The sequence below is a fragment of the Liolophura sinensis genome, chromosome 11 (assembly GCF_032854445.1).
Source record: "Liolophura sinensis isolate JHLJ2023 chromosome 11, CUHK_Ljap_v2, whole genome shotgun sequence".
NCBI lineage: Eukaryota > Metazoa > Mollusca > Polyplacophora > Chitonida > Chitonidae > Liolophura > Liolophura sinensis.
In genome coordinates this window covers 5,007,114-5,030,699 of record NC_088305.1, presented here as the reverse complement: position 1 = coordinate 5,030,699, position 23,586 = coordinate 5,007,114, and the positions used below count along the sequence as shown (strand labels likewise).

The window sequence follows — 23,586 nt, the reverse complement described above, 5'->3', positions numbered from 1 at the left end:
AACTTTACAATTCTAATCTTGGTAGGATCGTAAAGAGCAATTTAGCGATAATCATTAGTTTTAGAAGATTTACAGTATTTGGGGGTGAGATTGGGATCAGGCAAGCTTATGTGGATCCTCTCCCCACCTTTCTGTACTTTGATGGTGGAATGACGGACATGTTCAGGTAGATTATCCACCGAGAGTCTTTGCATGTTTCTACAAATCTGACTTACCTGTCAAATGCTATACATGTATCTGACCACTTTAACTCACCTTGGCCTGACTGGAACACCCCCCATGATGTGGGCGGGGCCTCCGTGGCTCAGTTGGTTAGTGCGCTAAGGACCCAGAAGCCTCCCACCAATGAGGTTGCTGTGAGTTCAAGTCCAGCTAATGCTGGCTTCCTCTGCTGGCTTGCCGTATGTGGGAAGGTCTGCCAGCAACCTGTGGATGACTGTGTGTTTCCTCCGGCTCTGCCCGGTTTCCTCCCACCATAATGCTGGCCGCCGTCGTATAAGTGAAATATTCTTGAGTACAGCGTAATACTTCAATCAGATAAATAAATAAATAAATGATGCAGGCATTCATTCACAAGAGCAGCATCTAAATGCCCTGAGAAGGCTACGCTTAAAATTCAAAAAAACTTAACTCTTGTAAATTACAGTACTTGACCTAAAAAATCTCCCTAAAAGCTGAATATTTTAGAGGCAAATCAAACATGATAATTATTTTTCCCAGTACCTGAGTATCATCTTAATTCCATACAACCCTCAAAACACCTTTGCTTAAAGATCAGTAGAACTTACAAAATCTGGCAAAATGATGAATCAGTCATGGATGAAATTTGAGGTTGAATTATTTTATCAGCCTTAAGAATTATGTAAGAAGTATATACAGGTGCAAGATCAGCAAAGTCTGTCATTATTATTCAGGTGTTAGCTGCATGTGAGCAGTGAGATATGTTACATTAGGTCCCATTACGATCTTCACTCTAGTTAACTCCTTGAAAATATATAACTTTTTATAAAAACAGTTCTCAATGATCTTTTTCTTGATGCTAAATGGTATGTGTGACATATATGTTATTTATACATTTTATATAAGCCATTAGGCCCACTTCGCAGGCCAAACATTTGGTTCTGTATGTGTGACATATGTAATAAGTCATTAATTAGGCCCACTTTACATCCAAATGTTTGACTGCATTTAATTCTGTGAAAGTATAAGTAAGTATAAGTACTTACAAAGACAGTTTTCAATGATCTTTTAGTACTTCACTAACTAGTAAAATTTGGAATGTAAAAATACACTTTCAGGAGCATAATGACCTTAAAATGATACTTTTGATGCTCACACCTAAGATTTTGAGATAAGAAATTAATCAAACTTCAAAAAACTATTAACTGGCCATCTAATTAAGGTGGAAGAATCAATCAGAATCAAGAAAAATGTGTTACTTAAAAACGACTAAAGTTTGTGTGAAGTGCAATACTTCATTTTAACATTTAGGGCAACTGATATTGTGAAAGAAGTAAATTCTGTTGTGAACTAATGTGTCAAAATAAAATAAGTGTGACAACTTGAGAAAGATTCAAGACATTTGTGCAACAGGTTAAATAACAAACTTGACGAAAACTTTTTAAAGTTTTGAAGCTCAGCAAAAGGCCGAATAAAAATGAAGACATACAAAGAAGTTGTAAAGGTAATTTGAGAAAGAGAGAAAAATAAAAAAGAAAATGAATTTTGAATGACTGAAATTAGGAACAGAGAGAAAGTTGCTTGAAATTGAAAAGCCATTTGTGTTGTGAAAGGCTGTGGAGTTTAATTGGTTAAGACTGCTGGAAGCCCCACATGCGGCTCACAGGTAGCCGATTTACAAAAACATTAACATCGGCCTTAAGTGGTTGTTGGCATTGCAAGGATGAGAGCGGAGACAAATGAGCGACGAGTTAAAGGGACAAAGGAGGGGAGCTTGCGGAGACTGCATGGGCTCGTAAAGCGCGCCTTGATCAATAGTATAGCTTCTGCGTGACAGCGGTGCCTTGTGTCTCCGAGCAGCAAGGGACAGACCTCTCCGAGATCAAACAGAGAGTTCTGAGGGATGGCATTCCAGCCACTGCCCTGATCTCCTCATCAGAGCTGTTCCTTGAAGGGCTGGACACAGTGCCTCTGCTGTGGAGAGTGCACAAGTTGAATGTGGCCTTAATAGTAGCTGTAAGGCTGAAGAGGAGTTGCCTGCAGATCCAGAGGCAGGAGAGGTGTGTTTTATAGGGGGCTCTTTTATCTTCATACAAACACAGAGGCTTTGGCTGTGAGTGCTGACTTTGTGGCCCATGTCACTGTAGTACATAGAGACAGTGAGGTGTTGATATACATGGTGAGTTACAGACCTCGTCCTACTGCAGGTCCTGATGTACCAGTTCAACTCACAACTGGCTGAGCTGTTCACAACACTATACAGGCAAGCAGGGCTCAGACCTAGTTTTAGGCCAGGAGATAAAAACCTCAGGCTGACTTGAAACTCTCAGAGCAAGTTGAGTGGCCCTGAGGTCTGGGCTGTTTAGACAGACTTCTGAAGTCTTGTTTGATAGGTGGGCGTGCCCAGGGTGATATCTGTGCTGCCACGTGGATTCCACTCACACACACACCCTCCCCATGACAGCAGAACAGTTAGCTGTGAAATGTGGTGTACTGTACCCTATTGTAGGCAAGGGGCACAGTCAGTCAGCTGATTAACTGGAGCAAAACTTTCCACCCCACTGGGGCATTCAGTTTCTGGTGGCCTTGGGCTCGCTAGTTGGCTGATTCATACAGCTAAAGGGGTCAAAGCTGGATTTTTCCTCTCTTTAAGGGAGAGGTGCTTTCACCTGAGAGCCAAGGACGGTCATCTTCAGGTTGGATATCTTACATGTGTCAAGAGACTGAGCTTTTTTTTTGTGGAAGAGTAGTTGAGTGAACAGTGCTACTTTCCATACATGTTACTGCCTCTGTACTGTTACATGTACAGACCTATGGGGAAAAGCAACTTCTGGGAATTCAGGTAGGTCTGAACTTGGCCTCGTTTTTCATTATACATGTATTTAGATATGTGTGTATTTTTAGACAGAAATGTGTACAGTTGTGTACTGTGAAGCACAAGTACATGTATTACCTGTGTCAGTTCTTAAAACATGCATGTACACACCTGTAAGTCAGATAAAAGTTTCTAGTTTATATATATCAGGTTGATGTACAATGTACACTAAGTCAGTTTAATGAACCACACTACTGCACCACACAAGGTGGTTAATATAACATGTACAAGTCAGAAATTATTAAAGGTAACAAATTTGTACTTGTAAATACTATATTTCATCTAATGCGGTGTTAATGTAAAAAGGAACTTTCAGAAGCACAAAAATGCTTTAATATGATACTTTCAATACCACACTTAACATTTTTCTGATGACATTAATTAATCATCAGAAAAATACTCTATACATGGTCCTATAAGGTGGAAGAATCAGTCAGAGTCAAAATAATGTGTGTGTCACATCAAAAATACTAAAGTTTATACATACAATACCTGTGAAATTTTTGTACAGTACGTACATGTGATGAGTATGGCCAGTAGAATTATTTCAGACAATCTCAGTCATTAGCTAAAATAGACATGTACAGTATGACCAGTGGAATTATTTCAGACAATCTAGGTACATGTATTAGCTAAAATATACATGTACAGTATGACCAGTGGAATTATTTCAGACAATCTAGGTACATGTATTAGCTAAAATATACATGTACAGTATGACCAGTGGAATTATTTCAGACAATCTAGGTACATGTATTAGCTAAAATAGACATGTACAGTATGACCAGTGGAATTATTTCAGACAATCTAGGTACATGTATTAGCTAAAATATACATGTACAGTATGACCAGTGGAATTATTTCAGACAATCTAGGTACATGTATTAGCTAAAATATACATGTACAGTATGACCAGTGGAATTATTTCAGACAATCTAGGTACATGTATTAGCTAAAATAGACATGTACAGTATGACCAGTGGAATTAATTCAGACAATCTAGTTATTAGCTAAATACATGTACTTTGTTCCTGTGATTGTCTCTTGTTTTAACACCAGGATGTTACAGTAGATGTTTACATGTCCATGCATGCAAGTGATTTTGGAGGAGGAGGACCATGTGTCATGACTGACAGCTGTTGTTTATAATCACTTCTCCACTGATACCATTGTCATTGAGTGTGTTCATAATAGAGGGGACCATTCACTGCTCACTTGTGTGTACCAATGGTATCCTCATATTACCCTAATTTGCCTAAAATTTTGGGACAGATGTTAGGAGTGTTGAAAGTAGAATATTACATTTCTTTACCAGCCTTTTGGAAAAGTAAAGAGTATGTTGTCCATTAGATGGTCTAACCATGTGAGAAAAAAAAAGAAAGCCAATATTCCTGCTAGAATTACATATATATTAGCTAACATGAGCAGACTAGGTGTTCCAAAATTAGAAGAAATAGGGTAACTGTAGATCATGATCATTTTGATTAGGAATGCACTTCTGTTTGATTGTTGAAGATGGCTATGGTAATACATATATGGCTGTGGTTTATTAATATTTGTGGTTTGTATAAACTTTTCATTTTATACTGTGGACACAGGCATTGTTTCCCCAGTTTTTGTTAAAGGAGAGAGAAAAAGAATACACCATAGGGATGTGGCAATTTTTTTGGCCCACTTATATAGTGCATGTGTATGCTGCAGTGGTGAATGGGTGAAGTACAGTACATGTGTATGCTACAGTGGTGAATGGATGAGGTACAGTACATGTGTATGCTACAGTGGTAAATGGGTGAAGTACAGTACATGTGTATGCTACGGTGGTGAATGGATGAGGTACAGCACATGTGTATGCTACAGTGGTGAATGGATGAGGTACAGTACATGTGTGTGCTACTGTGGTGAATGGGTGAGGTACAGTACATGTGTATGCGACAGTGGTGAATAGGTGAGGTACAGTACATGTGTGTGCTACAGTGGTGAATGGGTGAAGTACAGTACATGTGTATGCTACAGTGGTGAATGGGTGAGGTACAGTACATGTGTATGCTGCAGTGGTGAATGGGTGAGGTACAGTACATGTGTATGCTACAGTGGTGAATAGGTGAGTTACAGTACATGTGTATGCTGCAGTGGTGAATGGGTGAGGTACAGTACATGTGTATGCTACAGTGATGAATGGGTGAGTTACAGTACATGTGTATGCTACAGTGGTGAATGGATGAGGTACAGTACATGTGTATGCTACAGTGGTGAATGGGTGAGGTTCAGTGCATGTGTATGCTACAGTGGTGAATGGATGAGGTACAGTACATGTGTATGCTACAGTGGTGAATGGGTGAGGTACAGTACATGTGTATGCTACAGTGGTGAATGGGTGAGGTACAGTACATGTGTATGCTACAGTGGTGAATGGATGAGGTACAGTACATGTGTATGCTACAGTGGTGAATGGATGAGGTACAGTACATGTGTATGCTACAGTGGTGAATGGGTGAGGTACAGTACATGTGTATGCTACAGTGGTGAATGGGTGAGGTACAGTACATGTGCATGCTACAGTGGTGAATGGATGAGGTACAGTACATGTGTATGCTACAGTGGTGAATGGGTGAGGTACAGTACATGTGTATGCTACAGTGGTGAATGGGTGAGGTACAGTACATGTGTATGCTACAGTGGTGAATGGGTGAGGTACAGTACATGTGTATGCTACAGTGGTGAATGGGTGAGGTACAGTACATGTGTATGCTGCAGTGGTGAATGGGTGAGGTACAGTACATGTGTATGCTACAGTGGTGAATGGATGAGGTACAGTACATGTGTATGCTACAGTGGTGAATGGGTGAGGTACAGTACATGTGTATGCTACAGTGGTGAATGGGTGAGGTACAGTACATGTGTATGCTACAGTGGTGAATGGGTGAGGTACATGGATGAAGTATTATTAGGCTTCAATTATACCTACCCTTAGTCTGCAACAATGTGGGACAGATATTAGCAGTGTGGAAAGTATATTACATTTCTTTACCAGCCTTTTAGAAAAGTGAAGATATGAATATGTTATCTATTAGATGGGCTGACCATGTGAGAAAAAAAAAGAATACTCCTTGTATGTACATGTATGAATGTACATGTACAGTATACAATGTACACAGAAGACATACCTTTGGGACATTCACATGCATGTAATTATGTTCTACTGTGTTTCCATGGCCTACACTTACACTTAAGTACACATGTAGAGATCATGTATTACTGTGTGTTCAGTTTCTTCAGCCCAGAAACCTGACACCTGCTTTCATTAAACACAAATCAAATAAATGAAAAAATGTCAATATATAAATATTAATATGTGGTTAAGCACCAGGTACATGCGCACAATAAGTTGAGATGTCATGCGGGCATTTAGCGATAAGTCATCCCAACTGTACATCCTGGTTTAAGCCTTGGTTACAAACATATGTACTGGCGTAGTTACCAGCAGGTGCTTGTAAAGCACTGCCATGTAGGCACACTATGTACAGGTTAATATCGCACTCATATATGTACATATTGTAAAGGCCCTAAAAATTTGGCTGAAAAAAAAAGCATTTTAAAAGAAAATAAAGACCATAGAGTAACACCTCTGCTGCTAAAACTCATATTATTCCAGTAAGATATCATCCTTGTACATTTCTAACCTACCTTAAAACGAAAACTATTTTTTTTAAGTTGCATAAAACATTCAGAATGAAGTGAGATGGGCCACTTAGTCGTGGTGAACTTTTAAGTCAAATACAGAATATCCTGAAAGTCAGTTATTAGTTAGTATGAAAGCATGTAACAGATTTTGGAAGCTTATCAAGGTCACTGTACAAAACATACGACAAGCTGTTGGCTCATCATTGGGCGTTGTCTTGAATAGCCCTTATCCATGTGCGTGAGGCGTGTGTGTGTGTGTGTGTGTGTGTGTGTGTGTGTGTGTGTTTCGGTTTGACAAAGCCTGTCACATTACCCGCAGGAAGTCCTGTCAGTCAGTCAGAGCTTGTAATATTATTGAGCAGTATTCATGTACCTGATCATCTTTTCATATTCACACTGCATATACATGTACCTGTTCATGTGGACATCCATTGAACTGTCATAGATTCATTTGGGATTTTCCCAGGTGTGGATTGAGTTTAACACCAGTATATTTGAGGATCTGTTTACCCTACTGAATAGGCAGTTCATTAAAAGGGCTTTGTTGGTGAGTTTACATGCAGCTGATTCAATTACGGGATACATTGTACTTTAGCATAGACCTGTAGACTTTAGCTTGAGTGTGCATATCTAGAAGGAAAACTCCATTTCTGGCATAATGGTTCATATAATGTGCATGTAATACATAATGCATGGCAAGATATAATCAAACCTGCATACAGATAAAAAAGTTTAAGAGACTTAATGATTTATCTTAATAAACATGTAAATATGTGTTCTTATCCTTATGTCATCCCCATTATGTAATATGCTAATATTACAATCAGATGTAGTCAGTTTGAAAATGATTTCCAAAACTCCTAGACGCATTTGTCCAGAAATAATGACACATTGCATGGTGTAATTTTAAGGGAAATAAATTGTGGTGGGACATAATTTTTAATAAGAATGAATATATATTAAAACACAGCAGTAACAACATTGGTCATGTTATTGTACATGTTTAGGCACTTTTTAAGGACCAGTTTTTTTCTTAGGGGCTTCCAGGACCTAGTGGATAGCATGCTAATACAGCATAATGACTCAAAAGCCTCTTACCACTGCATTGCAGAGAGTTCAAGTCTAGCTCATGCTGGATTCCACTCTAGTCGGACACCTCCAGATAAGGTGTAGATGCTTGTGGGTTTCCCACAGACTCTGTCTGGTTTCCTCTTTCCTCCCACCATAATGCTGGCCGCTGTCATACAAGTGAAACATTCTTGCGTGAAACTGGATTTTGAATTTTTTTTTTTTTTTTGGTGATGGCTTGCCGGTGAAACACCCCAAAAAAAAATGTTTCTAATTGTTGCCTAATGTTTCTAGACAGGTATTTGGGAGAGCTACATGTAGCTTTTACATGTAGATATGGACTGATAATTATTGTTCTCTATACACATAAAGTGCATACTTTATGTGTCAGATATGTTTGCACACTCAGGCTGTAGCCTTACTATACTTACATGTAATTGAGTGATGATAGAAGCCATGCCGGTGTGTAAGGTATTGTTATTGAGTGAGACACCAGACATTCATTTATATATGACGTTGACCTGCCCAATATCTCCTGCCGTAAGCTGCGATTCCATCACCTGGACAACATGTACCTCTGGGGGAGTGCAAGGAGAGGGTGCTGTGTAAATGTTGGTGTTAGAAGCATCCTTCTGTTTAGGGCAGGAATAGGTACAGGGATGTCAGCATGTGTCAGCAGAAATGTCAGTTTTGTGGAGAAGTTGTGCCAACAAAGCTAGCCTGTATACACATGTAGATCTGCAAATGTACATGTAGCCTGATTTCCTGGGGATACTAAGTACATGGTAACTGTGTGTCTATATAACCTTAGTAAACTTTGAGATTGTTGTACATCAGGGTGGAGAGACCAGGATAGGGTGAAGTGGAAGGGAGAGGAGTTATGGATGGGCTGAGTCTGTTGTCTACATATCGTATGTATAACAAACAGATTATATGATTCCTAACAAGACATTGTAATAGCCTTAATTGTTCAAGAAAGTGTATATAATAAGTACAAATACATGTACCTGTGTCATATACTGTAACACTTTCCCAGAAACACACTTGTACATGTATGGAAGTGTACAGGTGCGCAGTGTTTGTCGTAGACATTTCATGGTAATGCAGGGTTAGGAGCTTGATTCATACATGTGCACCAGGACACCAGGGAGTTTGACCGGTAACAGATAAACATTTAGCAAATTGTTTTAGGGAATAAGTGTATGCATGTACATTCAGTCATATGAACTATTATGTTATTTGTTACATATTCCTAGGTTTTACAATGATTAAATGAAGGTTTCCGTGGCATAATGGTTAGAGCAACCACCTCGATGTCAGGAGATTTGGGATCAAACCTAGGTGGGGGTCATGCCAAAATTGTTTCTGCCTCCCTTGCATTAGGTTGCACTATTGGCTTTCTTGGCCAGACAGATCACGTGAGACGCAAATTCTGATTTACGTCTGTGTTCCAGTATTACAGATCTGATGTGATAATGCATGAAAAGCCAATAGTGCACTTACATGTCACTGCTTGCTTGATACTCAACACTGGGATCTTAGACTTGGTGGGGTGTCATACATGTATGTCTATAGTGTCTTTATCATAATACATGTACAGTATTTAGTGGCGGCAGTACTTTGGCTGCATGGACTCCCCCTGCCACAGGGAGACACCGTATATCTACATGTACACTCACAGATAATGATCCCTCCTCGTCATATGACTGGAAAGTTGTTCAATATATTGAGGATTTTGCACAGTGAAGGTTGAATACCATAAATATTGTTCTCGTGAAAGGTAGAAATGATAACCCACTTGACGCCACAAAGGTGCTTAATGCTAATGCAATATAGGTATTTATGTAAATTAAGCACATGAAGAATTTCTACCTCTTTTTCTGGTGAATTATATATCACACGGAAGTGCACTGCCTTGTGATGCGGCCCACGAAGATTTCACGGTCTTCAGCAGTGTAATAGCAAAATGTAACGACAAAAGTGATATCTAACTAGTGAAGATATCATTTTTATCAGTGAAGGAAATACTGGGATTTCATTGATGTATTAATAATACGATGTAAAATTTCAGACATACATGCAGTCATACATGTTCATACACTGATTAACTGGAAACAGAGTAAGTACATGCATGAACATATCAAACAGTTCACTGCAGTGAAGCCCACGTACAAGCCTTGTTGTCACCAGATGATCATTAGTGTAATGGGTGTCATTGTTTGACTGTTAGCGTCTTAGTTTGACAGGTAGTGTCATTGTGTGTACATGTATGTTCCCACGCAGTAGTTCAATATTATTCTTAGATATATTTATCAGAATTAGTCTTAATCAGGGGGTGGGGCCTCCATGGCTCAGTTGGTTAGAGCGCTAGCGTAGCGTAATGACCCAGGAGTCTCCCACCATAATGCTGGCCGCTGTTGTATAAGTGAAATATTCTTGAGTACCGCGTAAAACATCAATCAAATAAATAAATAAATAAATCTTAGTCATGGGCCAAATATTAGGTCATCCACCACATACCCAGTATTAAATATTATTAATCTGATGTCCACTTTAATCCATTTTGTTTCTGCTGACATATGTGCAGTGGCTTATCATTCTATATCAAATGCGTGTGATGCCCGCCCCCATAATTCCTGCTGTAAATGATGCCACCTAATGGGGCCTCCCAGGCTGACTGTGCTATCTGTAATCTCATGGCCTAGCTCTGCTAACCACATTTGTTCAGTCAGTAATTAACTGTTTGTGGTGGTGATGACTTGACCAGACGGGTGTTAAATAGCCTCTTGTGATGATGTGGGCCAATTTGTTTGCCTGATTGCCAGTAATGCCCTGGTTGATTGCTACAGCTAACATTAACTCATTTTTCTACATGCAGTGTTGTTCTTCCATGGAATTTGTGAGGACACAACAGACTTGTTCATAGTGATACAGAAGCATGTCTTAAGCACCCCCTCCCCCCCCCCCCCATACCAAACATTGAAACAAAGTGTCTCTCTGGCTTGTAGACCTATTGCATATATCAACTTTGCATGGTTAAGATAAAATAAAGAAAAACTGACTGTTTTTATCTGCTTAGGGCATATTTACCGTAATTCCTCAACCGTTTTGCATATGCAACCGTAACTTTCAGTGCCATTGATGTACATTTGTACAAATGTTCTTCACTTTTACTCTGATGGTCAGACTTAAAGCGTTACAGGACAGGATTGGTTGAGACACTTGTCTTTCATTGGTTAAGATATATGTTGTGCTGGGTCCAGTCACACCTAAGACTTTAAAAGAGGAAGTTGCAGCTTCATCACTTGGCATTCAGCATGAAGGGGATAGTGTGAGTGTGACGACTGGTGGACCCGTATCAGTATAATGGCTCGGGTGGGGTGGGGGGGCTTGGGGGGCTTGGGGCAGATTACTTGTCTTTAGTAAGGCGTCTTAGTGAGGCAGCACTAGATCAAAGAGCAGTGGAAATCTTTCCTGCAACAAGGAGGCACATTACATGCACTCTAAGGATTCCTTGGTCGTCATATGACTAAAAAATTAGTGAGAACGACGTTAAACCCCACGCAGTCACTCACTCTTTCACATATTTTGTGTCCGGCAATAATTCAACAAACAAGTTCCTTGTGGTCTGCAATGTTTACTTTGTGACTGTATAGTCTGGATGGCATAGTAAAGCAGTGACCTTGACATCCCAATGTCAGGGAGCCTTCGTTATCAGTAGGGAAAAGTCATTTATTTGATTGGTGTTTTGCGCCATACTCAAGAATATTTCACTTATACGATGGTGGCCAGCATTATGGTGGGAGGAAACAGGGGAAACCCATGACCATCCACAGGTTGCTGGCAGACCTTCCCGCATACAGGCTGCCATTATGGAGTGCATATATACATATATGTACGTGTATCTGTGGGCATGCATGTTACGTGTGGGAAAGTTCATCAGCAACCCTGCGTATTCTGGTTCATGAAAATTAGATCGTTATTATTTCTACCCTGTATTCTTGGTGAAGACGTGATGGATTGAAGGATTTTAGAACCCATTGTTTTTGCATTTTCTTGCATGTGCATTCATGTAAGCGAAGCTTGTTTAAGATGCAGCGAGGACATTTCCCTCTCAGGATTAAAACAATGAAGATGAATGAAATACATCCCTACTCAAGCTTTGTAAGTATATTAAATTCCACCAACTCACTTTGTGAAGTAACTAATTGTCACTAATCTAAGATAAAAGGAGACAATATGCTTAGATGCTGAAGCAATTCCTCCTGTTTTAATCTGTAAGCATCATTTGGCGTTGGGGCCTCCGTGGCTCAGTTGGTTAGCGCGCTAGCGCAGCATAATGACCCAGGAGCCTCTCACCAATGCGGTCGCTGTGAGTTCAAGTCCAGCTCATGCTGGCTTCCTCTCCGGCTGTAAGTGGGACGGTCTGCCAGCAACCTGCGGATGGTCATGGGTTTCCCCCGGGCTCTGCCCGGTTTCCACCCACCATAATGCTGGCTGCCGTCGTATAAGTGAAATATTTATGAGTGCGGCGTAAAACACCAATCAAATAAATAAATAAATAAACCATTTGGCCCAATTCTGACTCACTAATCCCCATAATAAACCCCGAGATTGTAAAACAAATCACAGTTTCATGGATGAATTAGGCAAAACCCAATGATGTGTTAAAGATACAGTTAAATTTGCTATATTGCAAGCAGTAAATATACATACAAATACCCTCTATTGTGCATCAAATAACTTGGTTTCATACCTGAGGGAAAAGGTCCATACGGGGAAATGACCATGGGGGAAATGTCCATATGGGGGAAATGTCCATATGGGGGAAATGTCCATCTGGGGAAAATGCCCAAATGGGGAAATGTCCATATGGGGAAATGTTCATGGGGTCCATAGGTGAAATGTCCAAATGGGGAAATGTCCATAGGGAAATGTCCATAGGGGAAATGTCCATACATGTCCAGGATCTGTTTCAGATATACAGTGCCTAGCTGCACAGGTGGGCAAGGATAGCCTATGCTGACCAAAGTGACTATACTATGCATGTAATTCTGATCCTAACCATACACTTATCAGATGCTGATATATACATCTGATGTCTGATTTCAATTTATAGTTAAGACAAGATCCAGGTACCATCTTTATAAACCGATGGAGTATGTGATGTGGTAGGCCATGATAATGGTGTAGGCTACTAGGGATGCCTTTGGTAAACAGAGGCCTAGAGCCTTGTGTACACACGTACAATGTACTTCTATAAGCCAGTACTCAGAGTTTGTCAATAGTGTGACCCAGTGTTTCAGGCTGCCTGGATACAATTAGCTGCAGGGACGATGTACCTGTGTGTAGCGTACCTGTTATAATTAGCTATTTAAAGGATGACATATTGAACAATTAGCTGTGGGGAGGTTTGTCATGACAACCGGATAAACACATCTCCTGTTGCTTTTCCCTCAATCTCTTCAGCATGGTTAATTGTTTCGCTGTACTGGTAGAGAGTTTGATGTGATAGCGAGCATAAAGCCCTAATAATTTGGGCCATTATTCCGCTATATAGCTGTCAGGATTGATGTATTCCGCCTTGAAAACCTTCACTTGGGCACTCATCGTGGGTATATGTACAGTTACATGGTCTTATATGTAAGTACAGTGTATAAAGATGAATTATTTATTTGTTATGGTTATCTACAATATGTATACAGATGTGGATAGTGTGTTACCAACAAGTACAAATGTAGGCTAAATATTGTCAGTGGTATTCCACTAATGAGGGTCTCATAATGAGCAGTGTACCAGACCACTCTCTCACTTGTAACTGTGTATGTACAAGCACACTTTTAACAGGCCACTAGCCCACCATTAACCCACTTGTATCAAGTTATTAGGTCATTAGTAGCCCACTTGTAGCAGACTAATAGCTCACTTGTAGCAGGCCACTAGCTAACCGTTGGCTCACTTGTAGCAGGTCACTCACTCACTTGTACTTGGCTACTAGTTCACCTGTACCAGACCACTAGCTCACCTGTTGCGGGCCCCTTGCTCACCTGCACCAGGCCACTAGCATTTTTATAGCAGTCTGCTGGAAGTCTACTAGCATTCATTTATTTCCCTTTAAATTACAAATTGAGGGTGTAGGATAGTAAGAGAAGTGTCCAAATTACATTCTAGGTCATGATTACCATTTAAGCAAAGAACCAGTTTCATTAATAAATTTAGCATTACAATCTCTTGAAAGTACACATCTTATTTTCATGGAAGATAGTTAAACTGAAGTAGTAATTCGTGCAGACAGTACGTCAAATCCACTTGTTTATACATAAGACCATGTCTAAACATTGACAGGTATATATGTATATAAAATATGTGTATTTTGCAGCCAATTCTGTAAGATGGGTCAGAAGTTGAGGGTCATGTGACCGCCATTTTGTGTCAAAAACAAAATGGCCACCCAATGTTGAAGCATTGGGGACCAGTAAGGCCTAGTTGTACAAAATAGCACCATGAAAGTTCTGCAGAAATACTCAGACTATCTGGAAAGCTGAAAATTATACAAATGAAACGGATACAAGATCGCTGACTATTTAAGATTCCTATGCAATAACGTTGGGAGGATCGTTTTCTTCACTCATGGCGTTTGTTACTAAGGAGGTCGCGTGGTCTCTATCTTCTGATCTGTCTTATGAAGTATTCTGCTGATAAACAAGAAAAAGTGTAAAGAGTATCTCAGCTACCGGTTTATTGCAACTGTTCCTATAAACATAACAGTGATATTAAAACTCAGCTCTGTTTATACAGTCCCTGTATAGTTGATGCCACAAGCAGTGATCTGTGGATGGCATGATCTGAGTCTGCTAAAGCAATCATTCCTAGGTGTTCAGATTTCATTACACACTTTCCATGTTGGTAAAAGATGTGCATGTTTATAATAAAAGCGCCGAAATTAGCTGTCCAAAATTCCTGTGATTTTATGAAAGGGTCAGCCCAGTTGATCTATTTCTTAACCTCTAGAGGAGTAAAAAATGTGCTTTTAAATTTTGACATACAAGGTGTGTGCAAATTTTAATGTAGTCTAAATATTCCATTATCTTTAAGTTAATACCGGACCACATAGAAACAATGAGCAGGTTTATGGTGACTTTCTGCTGTGTTGTATGAAGATTATTTGTGCTGGGTTATTTGTATCGGAGTTGCACATGTACATGGAGGCTAAACAGATACCCCTGATTATGCAACTGATTACCATACTGGACTGAAAAGGTTGACACTTTAAACCACAAACCTTTTTACAATAAGGCCACACCAGTTTTACTTTGTGCTTTACGGGCGAGTCAACACAGAAATTCCTAACATTTTATGTTTTTTTATTTTTGTGGGATTTTTTTAATTTCTGGCTGTTGGTTGTACAATTTAAATTGGCATAGCGTAAGGTTTTGTTTGAATCTGGCTTCTTGTATATTCGAATGGTCAACAGCTTCACCTCCTGGATGCAGGGACATACATGTACAATGTATCTTCTCTATCTATGAACCTTTCATTACTTACCACCGTCATTGATTTGAACTGCTTCGGTGGCCTAATTATTAAAGCGTCTTCCTCGAAGTCAGAAAGGCTCCCAGGGATCAAATCCAGATCAGGTCATACCAAAGACTTTAAAAATGGTATGTGTTGCTCCCTGGCTTGATCCTTAGCTTCACATACCCCTACACCTTCACTAATGCTGCAGGGGAGAGCTACACAACATTCTGTGTTATTTTCTTGGAGCAGTGCACCTCAGGCACTTTTTCTTGCATCTCCTGCGAAAGTACAGACCAACACAAATTATGCGCACTACAATTTTGGTGGCCTCACCTTCATTCCAGGAGATTGCCGGCCTTGAAGATCATCGCTATATGTTCATTTTGAATGAAGCGTAATACTGCTGCAATATTTCACTGACACAGATGGGAACTACTAGGCAAAGAACCGGTACACCGTCTGGTCCAAAGTCACTGGTTGAATTTTGCAGGGTTTTAAGCGGGGCCAAATTCTAGCAAAGTCACTAGTCATAGCTTATATATGGGATACGGTCGCCTTCTACAGGTTGGTTTCGTTTTATCATTGAAAAGAATAAACAAGACGATAAGATGTGAGCGTGAACCTTACATTAGCGATCCATTTTCAATCCAAGTAATCTGACAAATACCTGTAAGGAACCAGGAGAATTGTGGCAGCTTTACATTTGTATTCTGCTTGTGTGTCTGTGAGATGGGTAATGACCGGAGGCAGCAAGGTGGGTAATTGTGGGTAATATTGACGGACTGAACCCCTGGGCCGCACGTGGCCCATGCCTCCTCTTGGGCGGCCACAGTGGTAATTGTATTTAATTAGACAGTGGCCAGAGCTGGGCCTGCCAGTGGAACATTTGTTACTTCTCCATGTGCTCTAGTGTTTGTTAATTCAGACGCATGGCCTCTTTGTTCAACTAGGTGTGAAGAACAGGGCCGTAAAGTGGATCTACCCTTTTGCTGGTCACCTATCAGACGGACCAGAATACAATTTGAACGTGGAGGAATCTGCCCCGTTTGCTTGTCCCATCCCTGTAATGGTTAGCCCCTTGGCAATCTGGAAGACGGACTGATTAGACAGGGGCAGACTTTATCTCTTAAACCCATCTTCTTGGTTCATGGTCACTCAATGGCAATCTTCCCTCTCAGTCAACCCTGGTAAGTCTCCTTAGTCTTCCTGGATAAACCTGGACGACACTTTAATGGATTTCCATTATCTAATATATATGGTTAACTGATGGAGAGTCGACTGACCAAAATCCCCACCCCACCTCCACCGAATTCCTCTTCACTGAGCTCCAATGTTCCCCTGCTCTCTTATTCCCTGTCCATTGACCTTTCCGGCAGTTGCCAATTTGTAGCGTTAACGACCCCAGAAGCTATTAAACCGTATCTTTGGTTAAAACGATTAACCCCTCCTGCATTCACACCTTCCGGGGAGATACCAGGCGTTGAAAGATGACAAAAGCTGGCCAGGTCTGTACCCAGAGATACCCCAGTCATCCTACTCATTTTTATCCGACATTCCCGGTGACAGATGATGAATTTATGCCTTATCTATTACCTCACCGTCCTTCGGCTCAGACGTCCTGCATGTCGCTCCATTGAAGACAAATTCAGTTTTGCGAGGATTTTATTCATCCTCTTTGCACCATTGGTGGAAATTGCTCTGTCTTATGGCCTGACCATGAAAAAAAATAGCCATTCCATCCATGGAAAATACTGTGGCTTCTCGCTGGCAGAGCATATAAATAACGCCCAATATTTTACTAACCTTGTCATTGTCTCCTTGGCAAAGGAGTTTGAAAAGGTATGGGGCTGGGAGGGGTGTTCTGGAGGCTGGGGGTTGATGGGAAAGGACACATCAACCGATAATGTCCTTTGACCAAAAGGTTTCAGGTTCAAACCCACCTCCTGTCGGGTAGATTCTGTAAGGTTAGTTTTTGTACACCAATACACCGCTTACCCCCATCAGAGGTTGATCAGTGTTAGAGTTAGTAATGGGCAACTGCAGTTTTGAGAGTTAAAGCTTTTTATTGATGTTACAAAGTGGTATTTCTGAGGACATGATTTATTCTTTACAAGCTTTTATTGTCTCCTTGCACTGAAGTCTAGCTGAGATAAATGTGTGTACAAAAAATAAAAGAAATTATCCCCATAGAGCTTTTTAGAGGACATCATGCATGATAATTGATGGTTAAGAATTGAAAGTGAGTAGAAGTTTACATATTAGAAAGTTATTTTCTAGGTGGCAGTTTTTGACCTGCATATGCAACTCTTTTGCCTGTTATCACCATTTCTTTGAAGTTCTTGGATTTTGCATATTCTTGCTTTTCTGAAGTCAAGAGTTTTGGCTTGCAGATTTGCACAACTGCCCCTTGGGACACTAACAGTGTGCTTGGAAAACAGGGCACACGTGTTATGCATTGGAAGTGCTTTTTTTTTCATCTCTCCTTTGTGCCGCGGTCGTAGGAGTTTAATGTAAAGTAAGCTCTCCAAACGTGCGAACAATCAAGCCAAAGTTTCTGTAGCAAATCTGTTTATGGGTAAAGTGGTTGTTGTAAATTCAAGTTAAAAGGAAATTGGAAAGGTTGTGTGTAATCGGTCCTGAAGCGGCTATAACCAGATTCTAACTGGTGGGATGTATTCTCATCAGCCAAACCAGATATCCCAGCAGAACTGAGGCAAAAAAAACAAACCATGTTTAAGCGAAAAGCATTTTGACCACAAACAGCTTCACTGAGCTTGTATTTTTTGAATCCGCAAAGTCTTTTTGCAGAGTCTCAGTTGTATTCAAGGTTTATCCAGATTTTTTTTTTTTACTTCTGGTGTGTTTGGAGATTTTTTTTGGATGTTTTTCTTTACTGTTGTCCTGCTTTTCTATTTTTGGGGCTTATAACTCTGTTTTAATCCCTGGTGATTCCTTTGTAGTGGAAATTGCGTGTCTCTGTACCGTCTAAAATTGCCTGAAGGAAATACAACTCGGCCAGCTGAGCATGTCCAATGTCATCTGTTCAAGGTTTGGGGGAAAAGCTTGGACTTGACAGCTGACTAAAATATCAGTTTAATGTTTAAAAACTATGAAATTGAAATACATTATTATTGATAGGGAATTTGTCATTGTAAATAAAACAATCCTTCAATTTCTTATTTATAAAGTATTATCCTTGAAAAAACTGAAAGTTAGTTGAATGGTGCTGGTAAATATTAAAATAATCTGCACTTCGCTGGATTTTTATATTCGGTAAAAGCAAGATTCATGAAAGTGTAAAAGTTCTGATCACTAATTATGAATTTAAGAGAATTCTCAACCGCTATTACCTGTTGATTGGAAATATTAAATATTTGTAGTATGCCACTCTGAAATAAAATTGTTATTTTGTTAGTCACTGTGGAGATGTCTACATGTAGGAGAATTGTGTACAATTAGAATGGGATCGTGGATTTATCAGCTTTGTCAGCAAGTTTGGAATGTAGGTATTTGTACTGTATAATGTACACTTGATGTACAGTATAATACACACACGGTGTACTGTATAATATACACACAGTGTACTGTATAATATACACACGGTGTACTGTATAATATACACACAGTGTGCTGTATAATGTGCTCACGGTGTTCTGTATAATGTCCACACGGTTTACTGTGTAATATGTGCATGGTATACTGTATAATGTCCGCACGGTATACTGTATAATGTCCACACGGTGTACTTTGTAATGTGCACACGGTGTACTGTGTAATGTGCACACGGTTTACTGTGTAATGTGCACACGGTTTACTGTGTAATATGCACATGGTATACTGTATAATGTCCTCACGGTGTACCGTGTAATGTGCACACGGTTTACTGTGTAATGTCCACGCGGTGTTCTGTGTAATGTGCACATGGTGTACTGTGTAATGTGCACACGGTATACTGTATAATGTCCACACGGTGTACTGTGTAATGTGCACATGGTGTACTGTGTAATGTGCACACGTAATACTGTATAATGTCCACACAGTGTACTGTGTAATGTGCACATGGTGTACTATGTAATGTGCACACGGTATACTATATAATGTCCACATGGTGTACTGTGTAATGTCCACAGGGTTTACTGTGTAATATGCACATGATATACTGTATAATGTCCACACGGTGTACTGTGTAATGTGCACACGGTGTACTGTGTAATGTGCACATGGTGTACTGTGTAATGCCCACATGGTGTACTGTGTAATGTCCACACAGTGTACTGTGTAATGTGTAATGTCCACACAGTGTACTGTGTAATGTGCACACGGTTTACTGTGTAATGTGCACAGAGTGAGTGAGTGCTTAGGGTTTTTCAGTTTTTTCAGTCATATGACGATGAAGGAGTCCTTGGAGTGCATGTAATGTGCCGCCTTGTTGCAGGACAAATTTCCACCGCTCTTTTATCTACTGCTGCTTCACTTAGAGGAGTAAGCTGCCTCACTCGAGCCGTTATACTGATACGGGTAAACCAGTCGTTTCACTATCCCCTTAAGACTGAACACCAAACAAGGAAGCTACAACTTCTTCTTTTAAGGTCTTAGTTGTGACCTGACCCAGGATTGACCCTGGATCAACTGCACCAGAAGCAGACGCTCTACCAACTTAGCTATCGGGGGCCAAAAACAAAACCAAATTACGCCGGATAAACCTGTTTTTTGAAGCATCATATTATCATATTTATTGACAACACTTTACATCAAGCAGTTCATGAGCATGAGGGAATATAAAAAGTAGACTTTTTTTAGTTAAGCTGACACCGTATGTTTTATGTGTAACTTGTAACACAAGCCAGTTAGATTGGTGGATCACATACAGTGTACAGTATGGGTGTTACCTTTAAGTGTATGCCTTGATTTTTGTCAGCTATAAGAAGTTGTTAAACTTAATTGAAATATGTTAATGCTTCATTATAAAAACAACACTTAATTTGATACTTTATGGGTGGTCTTACCATCTAGTTCAGCTCACCAGTTTTAATGTGCTCATAACAAAACTCTTAAAACATGGCCATCGAGGTAACATAACCCTTACAGACATGGGATGTCTGGTACACCTCAGATGTACCTCAAGTGTACCTTAATTCTGTTCTTAACTAACCATGGGTGTGATACCTGCCTTTAATTGTCACTGCCGATTTTTTGTTGGTTGAATCTAAACAGTGGTGTGTTAAGAAATAAATCTCAAAAATTTCACCTAGATGTAGTTAAGATCATGACCATGCCTATATTGATGGCCTGATTACTGCATGACCACGCCTCTTACAAGTAAACCACTAGGCATACACCTATATTTGTTCTATAAGTGGTTGAATTTTTAGGGTATTTACAGTAGTCAGCTCAAGACTGAGAGAGACATCTGATTAGCAGGTTTAATATACATGCACCTGGTGGATGTGGGAGAGTTCAGTGGACTTATCACCTGGAAATCTTTCCCGTTTTCTCACCTGTTTTTAGGACTAATCTCTGGTCACAATCGTGTGTCTGATTGTGCTGAATCTGTAGGTGTATATGTTAGACACCCTTCAGATCTACCTGCATGAGGTTCAATCAGGATTCTTCTGAGTCATATATGTGTATGCATATCTATATGCGGATCTTAATGACAGCACTGTGATAACAAGGTTGGGGTGGACATAAACAAAGACGAAGGCTGGAGACCAGGGATCAAACCTGGGGCAGGTCATACCAAAAACTTTAAAAATTGGTGCTTGGTGCTTAGCACTGAGAGATTAGAGTAAGGAAACAGGACTGGTTGGCCTGGTCATTCCTATGTCCCGTATAATGTGACTGGGTGTGGTGTCATGTCTGGTGTCTTTGGCATGATACTTTAGTGTCGATAGCTCTTTGATGGCATGGACTGGAAGACACAGTTTGTGTACACACACCTAACTAACTGACATTGTCTTCAGTATCAACCACCTAAAACCGTTAGAAATAAATTATCTGATAAATAGGATATACAATTCATGACCCATTATGTCAAATATTAAGCTTGTGATGCAATTTCAGTTTGTTCCAAGTCTTTGACCTTATACCTTTGGCCCGGAACAAATGAAAATTACACCACTCGTTCAGTGAAATTGATGTAATGGGTCATGAATTGTACATTCTCTGTCTATACAAGGTACAGTATATTACATGTACCTTATCTACAATGAGGTTATATTGCATGTTACTGGCCTTTTTAAAGTGGCAAACATGAGAAATGCAAATAAGTTTCAAAAATGCGTGTATGATTGAAAGTGCATTTCATGTTTGTTTTCCTTAAAATGTGACCGTGATAGATACACATGAAGTGTTCCATAGGTTTTTTATATTAACTTTAATCCAAAGCCACAGATTGGCCAGGCTACTGCAGTTCATCTTGTGATTTGGATATTACTCCATGCTTCAAAATTTCATGCCTCAATTTTAATTTTTTTTTTTTTTTAAAGATATTTTTCTGTTGACATGAGTATGGCAGTGATTGGACAGATTCTATACCTGACAAGTCTGGGGTACATGTTCTAGCTGTATCTCACCTAGGATTAGCTTGTGAAATCCACTATCAGAAGCACAGCATAAAAGCCTTAAAATGAAATTTCTAATGGCAACACCCAATTTTTTGTTGTAAGAAAGTAATCAGGCTTCACAAAAAACTCTTATCTAGAATTTATAAGGTGAAAGAATCAGGTCAGAATCAAGCAAAATGTGTTGATTGAGAAATGATCAACTTTAGGTGAAATGATCAACTCTAGGTGAAATGATTAACTTTAGCTGAAATGATCAACTCTAGGTGAAATATGGTAATTACAGCACACCCAATAGCCAACCAGAGCTGTATATTTTGAAGCATGCTATGTTTTTCTGCTTGCATGGTCAAAACTAGGTGACTTCTGGTAAAATTAGCCTTTAGTACTGTACCCCTAAGCCAATCAGGGCTTACAGGGCACTATAAAGACAGGATTGTTAATGGAGAGGATCAAGGTAACAAAGGGAAGCAAGATCTTAATAAAGTCAGGATGAAATGACTTACCTGAGGAGTAAAAAGTAACATAGGTGACCAGGTGGTGCAGTTATTTTAGTGAAGTGGGTGTGAGGAACTTTGGCCAGTGCTACATGTGATTGACCTACATGTGGGCACCATGAATGATGATTAGTCCAACAGACCTGACCAAAACCTCTGGTAAAGCTGGATTTGAAGGCCTGTGACCTCACCAGTTATGGTATCATTGAGTTAGTCAGTCAGTCAGTGAATGATTACTATTTCTTCGTCCTGTTTTGTTTGCCAGTTGATTTTGTCCTAATTTCACACAGCATACATACATGTGCATGTATATATACTTCTGTTTGTGTATATAACGGAAAACGGTGATGCATGCATATATACTCGAACTCATCAACCTTTTCGCATGTTTGCAAGGTGTTTATTCAGGCATATTCTGAAGGCATTATCCTGTGTATGTAAATTGATAAAAGTTACACTTTTTGTGAAGCCATCAGATTGGCTATCCAACCAATGTAGTTTTTGTCTCCAAAATCAAATTCAAAATGTGCATAAGTTGCACTGAAAGTTCTTTGATATGTGAAAAGGTTGAGGGAGTAAGGTAATTAAGGACCTTAATTTCTCATTCTGACATGAATAAATTTGCAAGAAGTGAAACAACTTTTTGTAAAAGTGTCATCTTATCATAAGTGTCATCCTTTTTTGACCCGGGGTCATTGAGTAAATTGAGTAAGGGAAATGATATACATGTAGCCTTACCATAAGTGTTATACATTGGTTGACCCGGGGTCATTGGGTAAATTGAGCAAGGGAAAATGATACATATGTAGCCTTACCATAAGTGTTATCCAATGGCTGACCCGGGGTCATTGAGTAAATTGAGTAAGGGAAATGATATACATGTAGCCTTACCATAAGTGTTATACATTGGTTGACCCGGGGTCATTGGTAAATTGAGCAAGGGAAATGATACATATGTAGCCTTACCATAAGTGTTTATCCAATGGCTGACTCGGGTCATTGGGTAATTTGAGTAAGGGAAATGATACACATCTAGCCTTACCATAAGCGTTATCCAATGGCTGACCCTGGGTCATTGGGTAAATTGAGTAAGGGAAATGATACACATCTAGCCTTACCATAAGCGTTATCCAATGGCTGACCCTGGGTCATTGGGTAAATTGAGCAAGGGAAATGATACATATGTAGCCTTACCATAAGTGTT

At 39.8% G+C, this 23,586-nt stretch overlaps 1 protein-coding gene across 2 annotated transcripts in view; it reads left to right on the top strand.

The window, feature by feature from the left end:
- Positions 1–2,413: 2,413 nt before the first annotated feature.
- The window catches only part of LOC135477519 (polypeptide N-acetylgalactosaminyltransferase 5-like), a 94,332-nt gene continuing 73,159 nt past the window's right edge, over positions 2,414–23,586 (top strand). For both annotated transcript variants that reach the window (XM_064757654.1, XM_064757653.1), the window contains exon 1: positions 2,414–3,022. The gene's annotated coding sequence lies outside the window, so the exon portion shown is untranslated. The remainder of the gene's footprint in view (positions 3,023–23,586) is intronic.